A 6,658-nucleotide genomic window follows, 5' to 3' on the forward strand; every position below is an offset into this window, starting at 1 on the left:
ATGTTAAAAACACGGAAAATATAGGGGTATGAACTCACCTGCAGTGAGTAGGTTGGATGAAAGAGTGTTATAGGATGCTAGATGCCAAGTGGAAACTTGAGCACACACACAGATCCTAATAAGCATACAAGGACACAAATGAATATAATTAGTGTTTACACAACTAATCAAGTGAGTGAAACACCTTAGGGGCTAGGAAACACTCATACAGAAGTGTTATAACCACAAAGGATTGCATCTAAGGAGTTTAAGGCCACCCCATTGTGTTTACGGCCAGGTGTTCACGGCCACCAGGGTTTACGGCCAGGTGTTCACGGCCACAAGAGTTTACAGCCATGAGTTCACGGCCACAAGAGTTTACGGCCGTAAAATCATGATGATTTGTGCTCGAAAGGGTGTTTTTAAGGTCTTACAGTCCACAAGGAAGTGTTCTAGCCTTAAGTCCAAGCCTTAGGAAGCGTTACGACCCCATTTGCACCTCTAATAAGGGTTTACGGCCAAGGGAGATGCTATTGGCCGTAAACTCACTTTGAACAGTGTTCTTAGATGAAATCAAGGTGCTAATCATGGTTTCATACTAGATATCAAGTATAAGGAAGTCATACTTACGATTTGAAGGCAAGAAAGGGTGTTTTCAGCCCAAAACACCTAAGTGTTCTTGATGTTCTTGAGAATCTTCGAAGATCTAGACTCAAAGATGAAATCCATGGATGAAATCAATGATGATTCATGGAGAAGAGAAGTATTAACACTTAGATGGAAGGATTTACTTACATTATGAGAGTTTTTGAAGCAAAATCCTATGATTTCTTGAGAGAGTTTTCGAGTTCCAAACCTTAGAAAGGAAAGAGTGCAGAAAATGAACCAAACATCCTACTTATAGGTGGAGTTTACGGCCATCAGAGTTTACGACCAGCATGGGTTTACGGCCACCATGAGTTTACGACCGTAAACTCATGGGTCCTGGCCGTAAACTCTTCACTTGAGGGTTTATGGCTTGATTGATGGTTTGGAACTTTAGTTGACCCATTCTAACACTTGGTCCCTTGATGTACTAAGCTTAGAACGCTCAAACAGACTCTAAACAGTGCAAGAAGTCAATAAAACAAGCTTAACATTGATAAAGTTGACTAAATGTACAAGGTAGAAGTTTCGGGTTGTCACAGAACCCTAGCGTCACCATCAGGTATGTTTTCATCTTATCTAGTTTGTCGGAGGAAGAGAGAAAGTTTGTCAGAGGTAGAGATATGCTTTGTATGGAGGTAAGCGGTGGTGGATCTGGATGGAGGTGGACGACAATGGATCTAGATAGAGGCAAATCTAGTGAGATGTGGCCGGTAGTAACCATTGGCAGTAGTGCTCCAGTAGGAAAGAGAAGAGACGAATAGAAAATGGAGTTGGTATATTAAAAGAGAAAGGGTTTGGTGTGGTAGATTATTAGGAGTTTTATTTGTTTTTTTTATTTTTTAATTATAAAAATATTTAAATAAATAAAATAAAATAAAAATATAAAATCATGAGGAAAAAATAGTCTATTAAATATATTCAAATTTTTTAGGGAACAAATCTACATAATATTTTTAATTTTTAAGTAACCATGTGACAAAAAAAACTATATTCAAACTGTACTGTGTTTTTTGATAAAGCACGGAGACCAATTTTACTATTTACTTTATAAGGCCCGACGGAGTGGGCTGTGGCTGAGGCCGCAGTCTATGCCACGTATGCGCAAACACCGCCCCTGGGTGCGGTATGGGTGCGGCTGAGGCCGCAGTGCGGCTGTGGGAGGGAGCACTTCTCGGACGTTTGTGATTGGTCACACCTTTTGACCGTTGCAAACAGTCATAAGTTGATTTTTTAATTTTTTTTCTTTTTCCTTTTAACCTTTAACTTCTATATAAACCTTTCAACCCTTCACATTTTTTTTTATCTTTCTACTACATTACCTCTCAAAAAAATCAACAAAATGTCTTCGTCCGATTCTTCTGAAGAATTTGATGTTATGTTCGAGGTTTTTGTCGTTGCTGCTAAATTTGCAGAACAAACGTATGAAGCAGCATGCAGTAGCGTATCTGGTAGTGTTGAATGGAGAACCCAAAGATTTATTTGTAGAAATCGTGAAGATGCAAACCAACGTTTGATACAAGACTACTTTCAAGAAAATGCCAATTTTCAAGGATACTACTTCAGAAGGCGCTTCAGAATGTTCAAACCTTTGTACGAACGTATAGTCGAAGATCTACCGAGAGAGTGTGATTTTTTCGAGCAACGTCCTGATGCTAGAGGTACACCCGGTTTCACCCTTTACAAAAATACACAACTGCACTTCGTCAATTAGCATATGACATCCCTCCCGATGCGTTGGACGAGAGTTTTAGGATGTCAACTAGGACTGCACGAGATAGTCTACACTATTTTTTGCAAAACTATTATTCAATTTTATGGTCCAAAATATTTATGTAAGCGTACACGCAATGAAATCATGAAATTGCAATATCATCATGGTAGCGTACATGGCTTTTCTTTAATGTTAGGAAGTTTAGATTGTCTACATTGGGCATGGGAAAATTGTCCTACCTCACACCATGGTCAATTTACCCGACGTGATCATGGACATCCAATGGTCATACTTGAAGCGGTGACATCACAGGATCATTGTATTTGACATGCTTTTTTTGGTTCTCCTGAATCCCTTAACGACATTAACGTTCTTAATCGTTCACCTATATTTAACAACATATACGACGAATCTGCACCAGATTTTTCTTTCCAATTGCATGGAACACCATATAAATATGGTTATTATCTAGTTGACGAGATCTATCCTGAGTATGCAGTTTTTGTTAAATCGTTTACGTGTCCGAATGATACTCGTCGGAAAAAATTCAAGAAAGCTCAAGAAAGAGCTAGGAAGGATGTCGAGCGGGCTTTTGGAGCTCTCAAGAAACGCTGGTTTATATTAAAAAACCAGCAATTTTTTTCAGCGAGGAAAAAATGCATGAAGTCATGTATGCATGTATAATACTGCATAATATGATTATCGAAAACGAAGGAAGAGCGATATGTGAGTATGATGAAGAGGAGACCATTCCCGCGACACAAACAATAGAAATTGGGGGCGACGAGTACATTGAGAAGAGAGCAGAGGTTCGTTGCAATGAAACATTTCACAATCTTCGTATGGACTTGGTGGAACATATTTATGGGATTCAACACATTAACCTCAATTTGGATCCCGATGATGACCCAGAAGACGAGTTCTCGGAGGACGACTTCATGTAGTGTGTTTTATTTTTAATCGTTTGATGTTTGTTTTTTTAAGTTTGTAGGTTTAAAATTTCTAATGTTTTTTTTCGAAGTATTTACGATTTTTTTAAGCAATTGAATGTAATGTTATTTTTATTTTGAAGTAATGAAATGAATGTTTTTTTATTAAAATATAGTTTTTATTTAATTAAAATGAAAAAAATTAAGTGTGGCACCGCTCATTGGGTGTGGCATGAAACCACACTTATGTGGTAAAGGATGACGTGTCGCCTACGTGGCAATGAAGTGAATGCAATTTTTATGGCACCACTCCCTCTAGCCTAATAAGTAATCAATTTTAAGGATATTTTTCGTTTTCATTTTTCTTAACTATCAAATTTCCCACTAATCCCCACTTCTCTCCGATTTAGGGAAGTTGAAACACATATTCATTGTTAAAAATCCTTAATTTTTATTTCAACTTTTATATATATATATATATATATATATATATATATATATATATATATATATATATATAAAGAGTAAAGTTTCTTGGTCATTTTTGTTGAGTTGTTGGTGTCATTTTTAATATATGTACTACGAAAATGTTTAATTCATGAAGATGCAAAAACACATGTTCCCGCATTTAAACTAAAAAAATACTAGTTTTATGAAATACTATATATCAATAAAAGATGCATTTGAGTCTACCATGACTTGCTGAAAATATTTGTTCTTTTGACATGGCAATTGATAGCAAACTCTACTTTTTTTTTTTTACTTATAAATGTATTTATGATTTTTATAATAAATTAAAAAAATCAGGACTATTGCCCATATAATATGTTAATAATCAATGATTTTACGATGGCAACCTAACTGATTTTGAATATTCTTAAAAATAAATATTCACAAACAATGATTGATGTATAAATATAACTGGCAAATCTTGTATGATGGTAGTTATTTTATAATCAATTCGGGCACTGAAATGAAGGATATGTATTAAAAAACTAGGATGCTAGTGGAGTCCCAAAAAACGTATTTATCGTGTAATGATAAGGTGTTAGCTTTTTTATTATAAAAATGAAAATCTTATAAAAATCATTTTATTTTGGAAGAATTTACATTTTAGTACCAAAAAACTTTAAAAAAAAAACACTCAGGGAACCGGATAAATGGAACATGTTGGCCCTTTCGGCCTTTCCACCCGATGACCCTCATTTAACCGGTAACACTTGATGTTGTGACCTTAATTGGCTTATGTGGAAACATTCTCAATCTTATTTACAAACCCGGACATTTACTCTCCCCTCTCTCGTTTCACCCTCTTAGTAAAGTAGGGTGTTTACCCTTGAACACGTACATGCAAGTGAAATCATGGAAGAGATCCATGATTTGGATACCATACATGTGGAGCTTGATGAATACTCGAGGAAACAAAATTTCCAATGCAAAGATGATTTTATGAATATTTTTGTGAAGAAGATGATGACGACACAAATGATGGTGTTCGACCTGAAAATAACATAGAAGAATCAGATAAAGAGTATGTGGAAGATAGTGATGAAGTAAATATTGATCACGATTTCGAGTATTCCACCCACAACCCAAAGGTGAAATGGGACTTAATGAAATCAATGCGTGGTGAAAGGTATGAATCCCAACATAAACTAAAATTGTGTTTAACCAACTATGATATTAGTAAGGGTTATCAAATTCGTTTTAAAAAAATATGATAATGTTATACCAGTGAGAATATGTGGAGTGGTCCAGAGAAGTGCCCATTCTTGGTTAAGGCCTCTTGGACGAGTACTAAAAGGCCATTCCAAGCCAAAAATATTGTAGACATCCATACATGTGTTATGAATTTTAACAATTCAAGGCTTATGAATCCTACCTGGTTAGCAAGGAAATTTCTGAAGGAGTTGATCAGGAAACCTAACTTGAAATGCAAGGAGATGCAGGTAATTATATAAAGTAAATTTCATTAGCAAATGTCATGGTCAAAATGATATAGAGCAAGGATGAGAGCATTGTCATTAATTAATGGCAAATTGAGTGACCACTATGCAAGAGTTTGGGATTATGGACACGAGTTGATAAGATCCAATCCATACAATACAATTAGGATTTTTATTATTGTAAACCCTGGTAATATTACAACATTTCATAGAATCCACACTTGCTTTAAAGCAATAAGATAGGGGTGGAAAAGGGGATGTCGTAGGGTAATTGGGTTGGATGGTTCTTTTTTGAAGGGACAATGCAAAGGAGAATTGTTAACTGCAATAGGTAGGGATGCAAAAGATCAGGTGTATCCTATAGCTTAGGCGGTTTTTGATGTAGAGAACAAGAATAACTAGAAATGGTTGATGGATTTGGTTAATGATAACCTTGGATTGCAGGGTGGTAGGGGTGTGTATGTAATCAGTGATCAAACAAGGTAGTAACTATCTTTTTATTTGTGATTACTTGCTTTTTGTTTACATTAGTTTGTGCACTTTCTAATTAACTTTTTCATGTGATACAATCTTCTTGTAGCTAGGGCGAATATTCTACCCTATGTTGAGCACAGACAATGTGTCAGGCATATCTATGCTAATTTAGAAAAGTTTACAGTGGAGTGGAGTTCAAGAACATGTTTTGGGCAACTGTAAAATCTACAATAGAAAGGGGATTTCAAATTTAACATGGAAAGGATCAAGGCAATAAGTTCTCCTACTTATGATCATCTCATGGCTATGGAACCATCTTCATGGTGCATGGCTTATTTCTCTATTGGCTTGGCTTGTGAGGCTGTAGAGATGGGGTTGTTAAGTGTTTTAATGCAATCATCATAGATGCTAGAAAGAAACCTATAATGACTATGCTTGAAGAATCATAAAGGGTAGAAATGTGTCACACCCCCATCCGGCGGCGGAAACGTCAGGTTGTGCAACTTATTCATGGATCACAATCATTTCATAGACATAATAATACAAATACATAGCGAGGAATATAAATTCTATTAATGGTTCAAAAGAAAATTACATTGCATCTTGTTTTATCATTACATAAAATCCTGAAATATAATGTGTGCCTTAAAGAATTAGGCATTAAAATATAGTATGGTGATGAATAAACAAAAATTCTCTAAGTGACCCGAATCGGTGTACTTACAGCTTCTTACGTCCCTGAGAATACAATGCATTTTGAAAATACGGCAACATAATATTGGTGAGATCACATGTTTTGATTCTGAGTACTTTTTATAATAAAAGTATATGTTTACAATACATAAGTGTTTTCCAAATTACATAAAATAATGCTTTTTACAACAAAAAAAAAATATACGTTTACAGTATATACGTGCTTTCTAACTTATATACAATAGTATTTTTTTTTTTGTAACAAAAAAGTATACATA

General features: G+C 35.3%; 1 long non-coding RNA gene across 1 annotated transcript; it reads left to right on the plus strand.

The window, feature by feature from the left end:
• Window positions 1-4,422: 4,422 nt before the first annotated feature.
• LOC145156915 (uncharacterized) lies at window positions 4,423-6,288 on the plus strand. Its single transcript, XR_013736972.1, has 2 exons — window positions 4,423-5,695; window positions 5,794-6,288. It is a non-coding gene; the product is annotated as an uncharacterized LOC145156915 (long non-coding RNA).
• The last annotated feature ends 370 nt before the right edge of the window (window positions 6,289-6,658 follow it).

The sequence above is a fragment of the Lactuca virosa genome, chromosome 2 (genome assembly GCF_052849685.1).
Source record: "Lactuca virosa cultivar CGN04683 chromosome 2, Lactuca_virosa_CGN04683_v6, whole genome shotgun sequence".
Taxonomy (NCBI): Eukaryota; Viridiplantae; Streptophyta; class Magnoliopsida; order Asterales; family Asteraceae; genus Lactuca; species Lactuca virosa.